Raw genomic sequence first — 16,807 nt, forward strand, 5'->3', positions numbered from 1 at the left:
TTTCAGAGGAAAGTTTGGGACAAATTAGGCTATATTAAATTACCAGAAATTTAATAAATACAAATGGAAATACTGATACAATGTTTCCATCGGTAAATTGCACTGAATTTTACCGACAAAATATTCCCTTAGTATATACTAAGAGAATTACAGTGGAAAAAAAAAATTTAAAACAAAGTCAAAAAGTACGATGACGTGTTATTTGTACTAATGGAATTACTGATGGTATTACTATCGTTAGGAAAATATGTTCACAAACTCATTGGTAAACTGTTCACTTCTCCCTAACACTGTTCATCATGTCAATTACCAACGGAATTGCCGACAAAATCTTCTGTTAGTATTTTTCAGAAAACTCTAGAATTGTTAACTTCTCAATTTCACTGTTAATTACTGTTTTTTACAGACAAAATCACTAATAGATTGAAAAGTTGTCGGTGTTATTTGGTGAGTTTCTGAAAATTTTTGATAAAATTAAATATTTAAATTAAATATTACAGACGGAATCACTGATGGAATGAAAAGTTGTCGGTGATATCTGGCGGTTTCTAAAATTTTTTTATTAAATTGAAAATTTAAATTAAATATTACAGACGGAATCACCGATGAATTGAAAAGTCATTGGTGTTATTTGGCGGGTTTCTGAATTTTTTTATTAAATTTAATATTTAAATTAAAAATTAATGAAATCACCGACGGATTGAAATGTCGTTGGTGATATTTGGTGGTTTATGAAAAAAATTTATTAAATTGAAAATTTAAATTAAATATTATAGACGAAATTACCGATAAAATGATTAAAAATATTAATATTTAATTATCTATTGGTAAAACCTTCGGTAAAATGCCTCAATAAAAATACTAGAATCCCTCATTTCACAACAGACGATCCTCTTCTTCAAAAGGTAGCTCTTTCAAGTGAGAATGTTCACCAATAAGTGAGAATGTTCACCATCTCCCTCATTACCATCTCTAGATCTTTAACAACTTGCCTAACAAGTGAGAATGTTCACCAAGGCTCTTCTAAGCACACAATAATAGCTTAGGGCCTTACCTCTTCCTCAAAAGGTAGCTCTTTCATAAACACTACCTCTTATGTGAACAACTCTAGTTTAAGTAGGAAACATGCTAAAATGACAAACAAGATAATAGAATGGAGTTGATGCAAGAGGTTTTGAATGGTCGGATATGAGTCCATTACATTTGGACCCCGTGCAAAGCCTAGAAAATGTCTTTATAGATCATATAGATTGGTCCAAATACAAGAAAATGTTTGATCATGCTAAACAAGTTTTTTTTTTTTAAAAAAAAAAACAGACATAAATTTTTATCACCATATGTTATTCTCCAAGAAGTTGTCTTTATGTATTCTCCATGAAATATTATTTATACATGTTTACCATCTAAAGTCCCCAATGTATATCTCCATTCAGATCTTAGAAAATCCATGAAAAATATTATTTCATGATAAATATCTATGATAATCTTTATAAGCAATCTCCATGAAAATCCTATTGATTAATCATCATGTGAACTATCTATGAAATAGTCACCATATAATGATCTCCATAATAAATCATAGGTAGAATCTACAAGAAACAATATACTTACAATGATCTCCACTAAACATCTACCATAACATTTTCTTCGTGGGATTCTCCACACTAAGGAAAAGCTTCTCTTCTTCACTCAGGTACAATATGTTCCCCATTCTTCATCTATGTCATACAACACTTACCTTGGGTATAATATGGTCTCCATTCAAATCTCTATTTAAGTATGATGATGACTTGCCTAAACTCAAGCACTCTCCAATCCAAGTGCAAAGGGTCCATTTTGCCCAAGTACAAATATATTTTTTACCATAGGTACAAGATCGCTTCTTCATGTATTGTCTCCCATGTGATTGTTTAATCAACCATCTTACCCAAGTATAAAATCAACGCTTCTCTACAGCTAAATGGTTGCACCATGCTCAAGTATAAAGTATAAAGGCACAACACCACCTAGCCTAAATGGTTAAAATAACAAATTTTAAAGTAAAAAGGCTTCTCTACCATTTTAGAAAGCAAATTTTCTAATTAAACAAGATGGCTAAACAATTAAAACTTTATTGCGAGGATATCTCGGCGATCTAGTTATGTAAGAGGTATTAAAATAAAATAAAAATCTCCATCTAGTTTTATGGTTACTAGAAACCCCAATTAGTCTTCAGAAATTTTAAGTAAAGAGGCTTGTTATACTAAATAAAATATGAAAATCACCTTAAAATATCCTACATAAAAAAAATTGCATTGTTGTTTAATTTTATAATAAAAATACATACATGCCAATATTTCACCTAATAAATACTTGTATTTATTATAGGTAAAAAAATTCCTAAGATGATTTCGGCTTTACCACAAAGTCTAATCCTTACATCTAACTAATAGTCTGTCTTTCGAAGCGTCTCGGAGGATAATCTGTCCTGTGAAGCGTCTCGGAGTTTGCTAGATGTTCAAGGGGGCGTGTGGCCTATACTGCGGTGTACAGAAGAGACTTTTTTTTTTTTTTGATAATCATCGAGAGTATATTGAGAAGGCCATAAAGGGAATAGCCAAAGAGAAATACAAGCGATATAAAAAAGAAAAAAGAAAAAAGAAAAAAACTGATCTACTACAGCAAACAACAAGAAGACTATCTAAGATTTCTTATTACACCATAATTTGATGCCATCAGAAGATCTTAAGAGGTCATTTCCTGTATAATTAAAGTTTGAATCTTGAGTATGCAACCAAATAGCAACCCGATGAAGGATGGTGGAGAAACAATCAAACAAGTTTATAATTCCCTCCTCAAAAACAATTTTGTTCCTCAGCAACCATATACCCCAAATAGTACTACTTGAAATTAATCTCCAAGCTGATCTTTGGAATTTGCCATGAACCATTTCGGGCCACTGCAGAAGAAGCAAGTCAATTGTTCTCGGTAAACAACATTGGATACCCCACCAATCCAAAACTTTCATCCAAACAATCCTAGAAAAGTTACAGTGTATAAAAAGATGCTATGAGGTTTCCAAATTTGAGCTGCAAAAGACACATGAAGCTTGTGTGGCAGACAAAACAGTCCGTTGATGGAGAAAAGCTCTTGTACTAACTTTGTCCTGTACTGCCAACCAGAGAAACACCTGAACTTTCGGAGGAGCCCCTTTAATCCAAACATTGGCTTCGAAGACTCTATCAGTCGCAGAGGAGGTATTGTCAATTAGGGTGCAACATGATTTAACTGAGAAGCTGCCATCAAAATTGCATGGCCATATAAGTTTGTTATCTTTTCCTTGACGAATTATCGTTGGCTCCAGCATTGAGAGCAAATGATGATATTGTTGCTCTTCATAAGATAAGAGCTTCCTACGCCAAACCAGATTCCATCGCCATTGATCATTCACCCATTGACCCATCTCATTAACCAAACCATTCCGAAAAGTAGAAATTTGGTAAAGCTTAGGGAAAATGCTACGTAAAGCATTTGATCCTATCCACACGTCAGACCAGAAAAGGATGGAGGATCCATCTCCAATCTTGAATTTAATGTTTTCACGCAATAATAAGTCGATGACACTGTTTGGATCCAAGATTGACAAAACATCTTTCCAAAATGGGGAAATATGACCATGCAATTTTGGGATTCCATTCTCGAAAGTTGGGGAGTAAAGATGGGTTGTTACCTGTTTCCATAAGGCTTGTTCTGGTAAGCTTAGCCTCCATATCCATTTGAAAAGCATGGATATATTTTTTGACATTAAAGAACCCAACCCGAGGCCTCCCCCTTTTATAGCTTTCACAACATTACGCCACTGCACCTTGCAGATTTTCTTTTGCTTCGCCACTCCAGACCACAAGAATCTTCGTTGAATAGATGTTAGTATATTACAGACACCTTTGGGCATAAGAAAAGAAGACATATAATATACTGGCAATGAACTCAAGACACTTTTGATTAAGCAGATACGTCCTGCCATACTAAGCATACGACCTCTCCACATGCTCAACTTTCGTCTGAAATTCTCAATAATAGGCTTCCATGTAGACAATCTTTTAGGATTGGATCCTAAAGGCATGCCTAGATAACAGCAAGGCAAGAAATCAAATCTGCAAAAGACTGAATGTGTCATACTAGCACAAGTATCTTCCCCAACATTTATGCCAATTAAAGAGCTTTTATGGAAGTTAATGTCCAAACCTGAACAAATAGCGAACCACAATAGGATCCTTTTAACTGTTTTGACCATATGAAGATTAGCAAGCATGAAGATCAAAGTGTCGTCTGCATATTGTAGGTGACTGAGGCAAAAGCTGTCTCCAAAAGGGATACCTTTGAAAAGATCATTTGAAGCTGCTCTTTGAAACAAAACAGATAATCCCTCAGCTGCTATTAGAAAAAGGAATGGAGAAAGGGGGTCACCTTGGCGAATCCCACGGCCCATCAAGAATTCCTTAGAAGGAGATCCATTAATCAGCACTGATAATTTTGCAGTGGAGATGCAAGTGTTGATCCAATTAATCTATTTTTCACCAAAACCCATATGCCTCATAACCTGCTCTAAATAATCCCACTGCACACTATCGAAAGCTTTGTGAAAATCCACCTTAAAGATAAGGCTCGGCACTCTGTGTCTTTTCAAGGAATGAACTGCTTCATTGGCAACCAAAAACCCATCAATTATTTGCCTCCCTGCCAAGAAAGCTGTTTGATTCTCACTAATAAGGTCATGCATAATCGCTTTCAGACGGCTAGAAAGAACCTTTGCCATTATCTTGTAAATGCTATGAATCAAACTAAGAGGCTTGAAATCTTTGAAGCCAAGTGGGGAAGCTATCTTCGGAATTAGATGAACATAAGCATGATTGACTCCTTTTGGAAGCCTACCTGTTTTGAAGAAATTCTTGGCCAGGTCTAACAGATCATCTGCAATAAAATTCCAAGTAAGCCTGTAGAATTTGAAATTGAAACCATCTGGACTTGGACTCTTGCTCCCATCACAATCCCAAACACTCTGCTTTAATTCTTCCAAAGTGATATCTCGCTCCAAGTTAGCTGAAGAAGAAGCCGAGAGTGTTTTAAGACCAACAGGCCCTAAACCAATTCGGAATCTATCAGGACTTCTGAATAAGTTGGAGAAGAAGTTAACTGCCGCATCTTTTATGACCGGTAAACCTTCAACAACAGAACCATTATGAACCACTTTCTTGAGATGGTTTTTAGCCCTCCTGAAGAGACTTCTTTCTTTTCCTGTTAGTGCTAGCGGTGTTTGTCACCTTCACTGGAGCGCCTGAGAGATATGATTCTAGGAAGTCGCATATGTGCTACTAGAAATTCTGGGCATCTTGCAAGTTTTGGATTGTTTTTTTTTTTTTTAATCTCCTTTTGTTATTTAATTAGGTTTTTCTTTGCAAGAGTATCTCTTCCTCAATATCCATGAGTGTCCTATTTATACTATTTGGGATCCCTTACAAAAAAAGAAAAAATAATCTAAAAAAATAATGTTAGGCAAATATATTATTTTCTTTTTTGACCATGAGTTTCTAATTAATTAAATTTTTGTCTTTTTAATGTGTAATATCTCTTTTATTAAATTTTCATTTTTGTTTGATCCTTCTAATATTATTTTTTAGCATATTCTCTTATTATTATTTTTTGGTTGCTAATCACATTATTCCCTTTATTCTCTCTTTCTTTTATTTCGCTCTCTAAGCTCTTTATTTATTTATTTATTTTTATCATCACAATAAGAATTAAATTAAATACCAAAAATTATAATCTACCCCTGGCATGGTCATATCATACTTGTGTGAACGTATAATCTTTTGCAAGTTTTGGAAATTCTTTAGCTAACCGAGATTAGACCTTTACTAGCTGCAAAGTTTTATTGAAAGGAACTGTCAAACTCCAAGAGAATTTCGCAAGGGGATGTGCTGATCAATGGAAAGAAGAGAACCATCCACGTTGCCTGTATATTCCAAGGCCAATTTGAAGTCAGCTTTCACATCAATGCAGAGTAGTCAAAAAACTAATCGACATGAACAATCAAACAAAAATAATTGACGAGAGAGAAAAGAGATGGAAAATGTGCAATCAAAGAATAAGAAAAGGCCAAAGATCGAGAAGGTATTATTAGATTTAATAATATCTATTATCCATTGAATAAAGTAATTGTCTAAAAAACCTAATTCATTCACGTTAGTATCCATCTAGTTAGAATTTTATTGTTGTCCGTAGCATAAAAACACAAAACCTCCTTGTACTGTCAAACCCTCTAATCTTCTTTTCTTAAATCCTCGAACCATATTATGTTGTTTTCAATCTAGAGTATGATTTGTGATTATGTGATTCAGAGACACTTGTTTAGTTTCAAGAAAACTTGTAAAGGCTAGATATATTTCTTTACTGTGAATAATAAGTTAATTCTATGCTTTTGTAATAATTTGCACTTTGCAGATTCATCTTTTCTAACAAACAGTCATACTTTTCAGATGAATCTACGAATTCCCTTCTTTTTTCTTCTTCGCAAGAGAAGGTCCTTGAGGACTCGAGTTTTGAAAATATCAAACAACTATCGTACATACATAATTGAAGTGGATAAGTAATTCCTGGAACTACTTTCTGGATTCCTTAAACTCGTTGCTGCGTCATCTATGGCAGTTCTTGGATTTGAAAACGCAGGCTGTCTGGGCAACGGTAACTGTGCTTCACTTGTTAACATCGATACAACATCTGACATGGTTGGGCTATCTATGGCGCTGTCTTCCACGCATAGCAAGCCAACGTTAATGCATCTCAAGACTTGGTCCTTAGAGCAAGATTCTCTTAGTAGCTCCCATGCCTGAATCAAATTTACGCTCAATGTTAAAAGTAAGCTTATGCAGCTAGAAATGTTATCATTCATGAGATGGCATGAAATGAACTTACAAATCCCACAAGATTAAGGGGGTGACCGTCTATTTCAAGCAGGCGTTGGATCCTTCTACCACTCACAATTTCCAGCAGTAGAACTCCAAAACTGAACACATCGGATTACACAGAGAAGATGCCCTCCATGACATATTCAGGAGACATATATCCACTGGATGGAAAAACTGAATGTTATGTTATTTTTAAGCACTTGATGAGTAATGAATCATAGAACTATAAATGTATACGCACCGTGTTCCAACAATTTGGTTTGTATTTGCTTGTAAATCATTAATCTTGAAAATTCTTGCCATGCCAAAATCAGAAATTTTGGGGTTCAGATTTTCATCAAGTAGTATCTTGCCAGCCTTCAAATCTCTATGAATTATCCTGGATCTGAGTACTTATGGTGGTAAATTAGGCCTTGAGCTATCCCTTCAATAATCACGAAAAGTTTCTTCCAGTCTAGCAGCTCCCTTCTTGATTCATCTGCATTCAAAACAGAACAGTGAATAGTCCAGCAATGTCATTCATCCAAGTCCAAAACCTTGCAAAAACAGGGATCCATTCGCTTTATAGTATGATGGCATAATTAACTTACCAAATATAAATGAATCTAAGCTTTTATTAGGCATGTATACGTACACTAACATTTTCTCTTCCCCTTGAATGCAGCAACCTAGGAGCCTGACAAGATTCATGTGTTGCAAATTAGCTATGAGTATAAGCTCGTTTTTGAATTCCACCAGCCCTTGTCCTGAACTTCTAGACAGTCTTTTTACAGCTATCTCTCGCCCCTCTGGCAATTTTCCCTGCAATGAAGCTACTTATTAGTCATTACAGATACAAAATGGTATGTTAATTGTTTACTTGAGATGTTTTTCCAAGACTACCTTGTAAACAGGTCCGAAACCACCCTGTCCGAGTTTATTTTCTGATGCAAAATTACTTGTCGAAGCCATGATTGTTGCAGCACTATATAATTTTAAATTGTGACCTTTGTTTCCATCATTCTCAAGCTCATATATATCATTTGTTGTATCCATGGTCATCAACTCATGTAGAAACTTTTCTGCTCATATTGATATGAAAAGTTTAAGCTTGGAATTCAATAAGATCATGAAAATAATGATGCTTACCAAGGATTCTACTACTACTACAATTATTATTAGCATATAAAAAATGTTACCTCTGAGTCTGCGCCTTCTCAAGGACATCAAGATACCAGCGAGTACCATGATTAGAACAGTTCCCACAGCTGCTAAAATCCATGCCCAACTTTTATCTGAATTCAGTCATCGGAGGCAATTCACCAATGATAATGCAATGAATCTCAAAGAACTAGAAAAAAATTATAATAGAGCAAATTGAGTTGATTAAGCAGAAGTGGATTGACCTTTAATATCAAGACCTGAAGGATTTTGTAGTCAAGCATCCTCTCTACAACTTTCTAAATTCATCTACTAAGAAATCGATATAAAAAAAAATTGAATTGAGTAAAGGATATAAAACGCAAATCTTTTCCATAAAACTTCCTGATCACTGTTAAGTTGCTGACGGGAGATTGACTTGAGTAGGAATCAACAGCGAGGCCATTAGAGTAGGTGCATTTCATTTTTTATGTTCCATCTGTAGAAAGAGACCGTGAATTGTCAAGCCAAAAAGGATGGCTTGTAGCTGGCATTGGACTCCATACAAGTTGACTGCTTACTATATTTGTTCAGCTGTTTAATGTTGTCCATCGAAATGTCATACTACCTAGCAAGTTTGATCATAAACCAAAAACACTTTGTAAGTAGAACATTCCCTTATAACTCTTAAAAGGACGGTCCCCAACTCTTATACACCACTTGTTAGATATAGGACAACAATGATAAATGAAAAAAAAAAAGACCAAACTTTATTTTATATAAGTACACTTGTACAAATTAGAAAAATAATGATGACAAAAATAGACAAAAAAAAGGATAAAAAAATAATCTAAGTTGACCCAAGTTAGCATGTCAAACCCACAAACCAGGTTGTGAGGTTAAGACAACTCCATAGAAAGAAAATAAAAAAAATATGATGCCCAATTTCAACAATCCAAATGTAGGACATTATTGAAAAAAAATTTTAACAAAAAGTTCCCAAAAAAACCCCACAAATTCGAGCAAGTCTATTAGACCCTGCGAGCTAGATCATGACAATGAAATAACCTAATACAAGACAAACCTAAAAACATATAAATTTCAATTCTCAAACCAACCAAGTGTTAAAAGGTGAAACTAAAAACAAAAAAAGACATGAGTCAATCTTGGCCAACCCGCCAAACCCATTACCTAGGTTAAATAAAATGTTTTTATTTAATTATATATAAAAAATAGATCATAACAAGCTTGACAAAAAAGGCTTTCTAAAAGGGAAAAAAACTATGAAGCTCAATTCCTAGAAAACAACGCTAAATGACAAAATTGGAAAAAAGACAAAAATAAAAAGTGATCTAAGTTGACCCAAGTTAGCATGTCAAACCCACGAGCCAGATTGTGAAATCGAGAAAACCCCATAGAAAACAAATAAAAAAAAATTGATGCCTAATCCAACCATCCAAATGTAAAAGGACATAATAAAAAAAATCAATTGACAAAAAGGTCAAAAGAAAATACCAAACAAATTCAAGTAAGTCTAGCAAACCTTGCGAGCTAGATCATGTGAATGAAATAACTTAATACAAGACAAACAAAAAAAATATAAAGTTCAATTCCCAAATTAACCAAGTGTTGAAGGATTAAACTGAAAGCAAAAAAAGATGTGAGTCAACCTTGACAAGCCGCCAAACCCATTATCTAGGTTATGAGAGTGATATAATCCCATATAAAAGAAAGAAAAGAAAATCATGAAGCCCAATTCCCAACAATCCTAATGTCAAAAGATAAAAGGGTTTTTTATGGGGTTTTCTTGAATTCAGCGCGCTGCTTTAGATGACACCATGGACGACTATGTTTGGGCACCGAAGGATGCAACACACACTGCTTGAAAGCGATGAGCCTCCTCCACATATGTGATCCAAAGGTCGGCCTAGTTGCCCTGCCCGTTCACCTTAGTCCACTATATTTGTTTTAATTTTAATTTTGATTATTTAATTTTACATCAATGTAATTTTAGTTTATTTTGCCAAACCGATGATTATCAACCAAATGCTAAAATTTTCACTCAACATTGTGAGAATCTCATATCTAGACAACCAAAACAAATTACAATGTCAAATTGTAATAAAATCAATGTAAATGGATCAAATTTTAACAAAAATTGAGTGACAAAAAATGAGCCCTTGATATTACAAAAAAAAAAAGAGCGAAATATTTTTATAAGCTTCAAATTAAAAAAACAATAGCATAAAAACTCCACAAACCACCTACCAACCCAAAACCACTCAAAATAAAAATAAATATTTTTTATATATAAGTCAAAACACCATAAGGATAATTACATTAAAATATTGTTGACAAGATTGCCTGAAAAGGATTTAATTGAAAGAAAATTAAGTTTGAAAGATAATTTGAGCCAAATCAGAAGAATTAATTAAGTGTAAGGGATTAATTAAAATTTTAATTGGTTTAATTGACTTAATTAAGAACTTGATTAAAGCAAAATTAAGTTTGAAAATCAATTTGACCAAAATTGGAAGAATTAATTAAGCTAAAAGGCTTAATTAAACTTCTAATGGGTTTATTCGAGTTATTTAATGATTTAATTGAAAGAAAATTAAGTCTAGAGGTCTAATTCGAGTTAATTTGCAATAATTAAAAGATAAAGGATCTAGTTGAACTTTTGAGAGCTTAATTGGTTTAAAAGGCTTAATTGGATGAAATTAGAAGTTTGGATGGAAAATTGAGGATGAAATTGAAAATATCCAACACCGAGGACTATATAGAAAAAGGTGCTAAAGTCGGAGGATCTAAGTGAAACATTCTAGGGATGAAATTGAAATAATTCCTAAAATTCTGGATCAGTTGAGGGCTTAATTGCAAAAATCCAAAAATTTAAGATCTGCAATAAAAGAAAAAGGATTTAAACTAAATTAACCTAGAGTTGCCAAAACAGCACCGTTCCATTTAAGTTCCAATTAAGTATAACGATTTGTTTTGTTTAAATCCAAGATTAAAAAAAAAAAAATTAAGGCTGAACATGTTATTTAACCACTGTTCATCATCATTCCCGGAAAAAAACCTGAAAAGCGTGGTTGAATTGTGACCTTTCAAGAACTGTTTGACCGTCATCCAACCATCAGAATTCATTTCCTTCCCCCTAAGCCTCTCTCAATAGACAACAAAACACATACCCAACCAGCTCTATCTACCAAAAATAACAGAAACAACTGGTGTCCTCCTCCCTTGCGAGCTCTCTTACAATATATGCAAAGGCTGATCCTTAACCTCAATGAATGATTATGATCTGTTTTTTACTATCAAGGGATCTAAATTTTTCCCAATATTGTTATATAAAACTCCCACAAAATATTAACCAAAGTGGGGGAGGATAATTAAGTTGTGACACAAAAAAGCAAGAGCCTGGAAAGTGTCAAGGAACCATCTCAACTCAAAAGCTTAAGCTGTTAGGTGAGGTTTCAAGATATGATTTATATTATTTTCTAACACACTCCCTCAAGTGAAAACCCATTTATTTGATAAAAATTAAGCAGAAGGTAATATGGACCTATGCAAGTTTCAAGGCTTGAAACTTGCATAGGTCCATATTACCTTGTGTTTAATTTTTATCAAATAAATAGGGATGATGAGATTCGAACTTGTGACTGCTTGGTCATCAATGCTCTGATACCATGTCAAGGAACCATCTCAAACTAAAAATTTAAGTTGTTAGGTTAGGTTACAGAATATAATTTATATTATTCTCAAACAAAAAGGACGACGATAACCACACTGTCGTTACTTATTTCAAGCCCTAGTTCCTAGTTTTGGAAAGCCTTTACATCCTTCATCACCCACTCCAGATCACTGAACACCAGTGCACACCACAGCCTCCATTGTTAGCTCCCCTAAAATATAATCGCAAAATAAGCCCAAAATATAATCACATTTGAATCAAATAAAAAACACACAAGTACGGGTAACCTTTCTTTTGAAAGGATGTTTTAAGGGTGGTGTCTACCTTCCCTTAATCATAACTAACCCCGTATCCGAATCTCTGGGACCAGTGTCTAATTTAGGATTTCTAGTTCCCTCAAATTACTAGATGGCGACTCCAATAAAATCTTTGCTTTCCCCCAATTGAGAAAAAAACCATTTTTGTTAAATAAACAAAAAAAGCGGGAGCCGTCGCCCGACGTCGTGTATCGACAATTACATTAAAATATTCTTGACAAGATAGCCTGAAAAGAACTTAATTGAAAGAAAATTAAGTTTCAAAGACAATTTGACCCAAATTGGAAGAATTAATTAAGTACAAGATATTAATTAAATCAATTTACTTGACTTAATTAAGAACTTGATTAAAGCAAAATTAAGTTTGAAAATCAATTTAACCAAAATCGAAAAAATTATAATCTAGAAGGCTTAATTAAACTTCTAATGGGTTTATTTGAGTTATTTAATGATTAATTGAAAGAAAATTAAGTTTGGAGGTCTAATTAGGGTTAATTTGCATTAATTGAAAGATAAAGGATCTAGTTGAACTTTTGAGAGCCTAATTGGTTTAAAAGGCTTAATTGGATGAAATTAGAAGTCTGGATGGCCAATTGAGGATGAAATTGAAAATATCCAACGCCAAGGACTATATAGAAAAGGTGCTAAATTTGGAGGATCTGAGTGAAACATTCTAGGGATGAAATTGAAATAATTCCTAAAATTCTGGATCAATTGAGGGCTTAATTGCAAAAATCCAAAAATTTAAGAGCTGCAATACAAAAAAAAAAAGGATTTAAACTAAATTAACCTAGAGTTGCCAAAACAACACCGTTCCATTTAAGTACAACGATTTGTTTTGTTTAAATCTAAGATTAAAAAAAAAAATTAAGGCCGAACAACATGTTATTTAACCACTGTTCATCATCATTCCCGTAAAAAAAAAACCTGAAAAGCGTGGTTGAATTATGACCTTTCAAGAACTGTTTCACCGTCATCCAACCATCAGAATTCATTTCCTTCCCCCTAAGCCTCTCTCAATAGACACCAAAACACGTACCCAACCAGCTATATCTACCAAAAATAACAGAAACAACTGGTGTCCTCCTCCCTTGCGAGCTCTCTTACAATATATGCAAAGGCTGATCCCCAGCCTCAATGAATGATTATGATCTGTTTTTCTACTATCAAGGGATGAGATGCGCCCAGCTCATGGCCTCTAGATTTTTCCCAATATTGTTCTATAAAACTCCCACCAAATATTAACCAAAGTGGGGGAGGATAATTAAGCTGTGACGCAAAAAAGCAAGAGCCTGAAAAGGAGGGCCGATAACCACACTGTCGTTACTTATTTCAAGCCCTAGTTCCTAGTTTTGGAAAACCTTTACATCCTTCATCACCCACTCCACATCACTGAACACCAGTGCACACCACAGCCTCCATTGTTAGCTCCCCCTAAACACTTCACCCATATATATTTAACATGTTTTTTATGTTTAGGTAATGGTAAATTAAATGTTCATGTTAGTTTTTATTTTAAGTCTAGGAAGTATAAAAATTAATGATAGAAATCCTAGTACTTGCAAAATGAATCCTTATCAATGTGATTTAAAAATCATCCAATAATAAAATCAGTAACTTTAAATGTAAATAATAATAAATAAAAATAATCTTTAAATTCCAAAAAAAATAATGTTTGTTTTTGGGGTTTTTTGTTAATAATACTTTAAGATATAAAAGCTTTTAGAGTAGAAAAAAATAATTTTTTTATTGGATGATTTAGAATATACTTATAATTAATATGTAAACCTTAACATCTTCAAGGACTGGAAAGTCATTTGCCACCTTGAATATCTACGAACAGTCTACCTCTTGGAGCATCCCGGAGGTTGCTAGATGTTCAAGGTGGCATGTGGCCTATACTATGGCAAGGTGGTTGAGCCATGTTGGGTAAAGAGTGGGCAATTGTCCTTTTAATTTATTTATTTTTTAAATATTTTTTTATATTAGAATACGCAATTGCCCCCTTAAACTTTTTTTTTTCAAAATACTTTTTATATTAAAATATTAAAAATATCTTAACATGTTTAATTTTCTTTGTTGGCTAATTAACTCAAGTTAGTTATTGTTAACTTACAACATAATATAATAAATAATATATATGTTATATATATCTCCAGCACATTTCACTAATCTTTTTTCTTTTCTTTCTTTTTCTTCCATTAATTAAACGAGGGCCTTTCTTCTTTCTTTCGAGCTACTATTCTTGCCTCTCCTCCTTTTGCAAAATTTCTCTTCAAGGTACTAATTAGTTAAACAAATAACCTCTTATGCTTTATGCTTTAGGTAAGTTTTCTTCATCTTTTCTATTTCTTTCATTATTTAATTTTAGTTTTATTCCTTTACAATTAGTTATTGAAAATGTTATGATTTATAATAATTTAAGAGTTTGTTGAATTAATATGTGTATGAGTAATATTATATGCATATGGATATGAATTGAAATGAGTTTTAATGAATTGATAAATATTTTACTATGAATTTCATATTGAAAATGGATGGTGATGAACTTACTAGTGATTAAAAATGAAGTATAGGACAACTTAAAAAATTAAGGACACAATAGAGAAATAAAAAAATATTTAACATTTATGTTTAACCCACCTGTAGAAAACAATAAGTCAACAATAACATCATCAATTTGTTATGATAATCCTTTTAAGCTATGGTTTTAGCTACTCTCTACCATATTTCAGCATAGAATTGTTGCTAAGAACTTCACTAGTCCTGGAAGATTTAGAAAACACAAGCATTGAACCCACCCTAAACTAAAAATAGATGAATGACTGTTTGATTATATATTGAAAAAAATATCTTTGATGAGATTGATGATAAAGTTATTATTAAGCGGTTTTAAAATATAAGACTCGAAAAAAATAATTATAACGTAAGTTTTTTTATTTTGAAAGTATTCTTAAATTAATTTTGTTTGATATAAATTAGTACATATATTTCAAATTAATTTCTTTATATAATACATATTTATATAATACATAAAATTAAATGTTTGTTAATAATTTACCCCATCATTGAAAACTTCCTACCGCCGCCACTGCTGCGGCCTATGTAAGAGACTTCTTTCTTTTCCTGTTAGTGCTAGCGGTGTATATCACTTTCACTGGAGTTGAGAGCTACGATGCTAGGAAGTCGCTTCTGTGCTACTGGAATTTCTGGGCAGCTTGCAAGTTTTGGATTTTATTTTTTATTTTTTCTTATCTCCCTTTGTTATTTGTTTAGGTTTTTCTTTGCAAGAGTGTCTCTTCCTCAATATCTATGAGTGTTCTATTTATATACTTACAAAACAGGAAAAACTAATCTGAAAAAATAATGTTTGGCAAATATATTATTTTCTTTTTGACCATGAGTTTCTAATTAATTAAATTTTCTCTTCTTAATGTGTAATATCTCTTTTATTAATTTTTCAGTTTTGTTTGATCCTCCTACTAATTTTGATTTTTCTCTTTTGTATATTCTCTTATTATTTTTTTGGTTGATAATCACATGAGTCCCTTTATTCTCTCTTTCTTTTATTTCACTTTCTAAACTCTTTTTTCTTTTTTAATTTTTAATTTTTATCATCACAATAAGAATTAAATTAAATACCAAAAATTATAATCTACCCTGGCATCGTCATATCGTCCCTAACATAGTAACATAGATATGCAAAAAATCTTTAGCCAACCGAGATTAGACCTTTACTAGCTACAAAGTTTAATTGCAAGGAACTGTCAAAATCCAAGAGAATTTCGCAGGGGATGCGCTGATCAATGGAAAGATGAGAACCATCCACGTTGCCCTGTATATGCCAAAGCCAATTTGAAGTCAGCATTCACATCAACGCAGAGTAGTCAAAAAACTAATCGACATGAACAATCAAACAAAAATTCCCAGATTTGACATCTTGCAAGTTGTCATCAACAAACTGTTCTTCAAGGTAGCAATAGGTCTCTGCCATTTTTGTCTGAACTCTACTTTTCTCCATACAGTATAATGGTCGCCATTTTTGTTCTGATTCCATTAAATAATGTTCCTCAAGGCAGACGGAAGCTTGAATTAATTTTCGGCTTCAATTATGGATGACAATAAAAAAAAAAATCTAGATCGTTATACCTTATTTATTGGTTTCGAATATCCATATCATTGGATTTGGTGATATCCATTATCCATCATATAAGATAATTGTTCCAAAAAAACCTATCTTTTCTGTGTTTATCTTAGGCCTCCACGTGTATATGAACTGTGTGTGTATCCTCGAACCAGCTTTTACATAGTATATCTAAGCCTACCTTTTCTGCTCTAAATGTGATAAAAGATAGGCTATCCATTTCTTGACTAAGAAATTCATTACAGAAAGTCATGCCTCCTTGATCATCAAGCCAATTCCCTTACAGTTTTTTCTATGCACATTGCTTCATAGATTGCTTACTATTGTGTGTGGTCCCGCACCATGTGATGGTGGGACCACCACATTAATCAGTAAGAGACACCAAGGCAAGGCTGTCTCTTTGAATTAATATAGGAGCTGCCACTGTAGATGGCAGTAGCAAAATTTGAGAAAAAACAGAGGAGAAAAATGTGAGAAAGAAAGAAGAGGAGGCAGCAGAGCAGTCTGTCTTCTTTATTTGATTTCCAATTCGTTCACCGTTGGATTGGGCTGAGCTTTTGACAGCCGCTTCTAGACACATTTCTCTTCA

The 16,807-nt window shown here is 33.2% G+C and overlaps 1 pseudogene; it reads right to left on the reverse strand.

Moving 5' to 3' along the window:
• Positions 1–6,541: 6,541 nt before the first annotated feature.
• LOC133675627 (G-type lectin S-receptor-like serine/threonine-protein kinase B120) lies at positions 6,542–16,068 on the reverse strand (annotated as a pseudogene).
• Positions 16,069–16,807: the final 739 nt, after the last annotated feature.

Source organism: Populus nigra, chromosome 1 (assembly GCF_951802175.1).
Source record: "Populus nigra chromosome 1, ddPopNigr1.1, whole genome shotgun sequence".
In the NCBI taxonomy this organism is placed as follows: domain Eukaryota; kingdom Viridiplantae; phylum Streptophyta; class Magnoliopsida; order Malpighiales; family Salicaceae; genus Populus; species Populus nigra.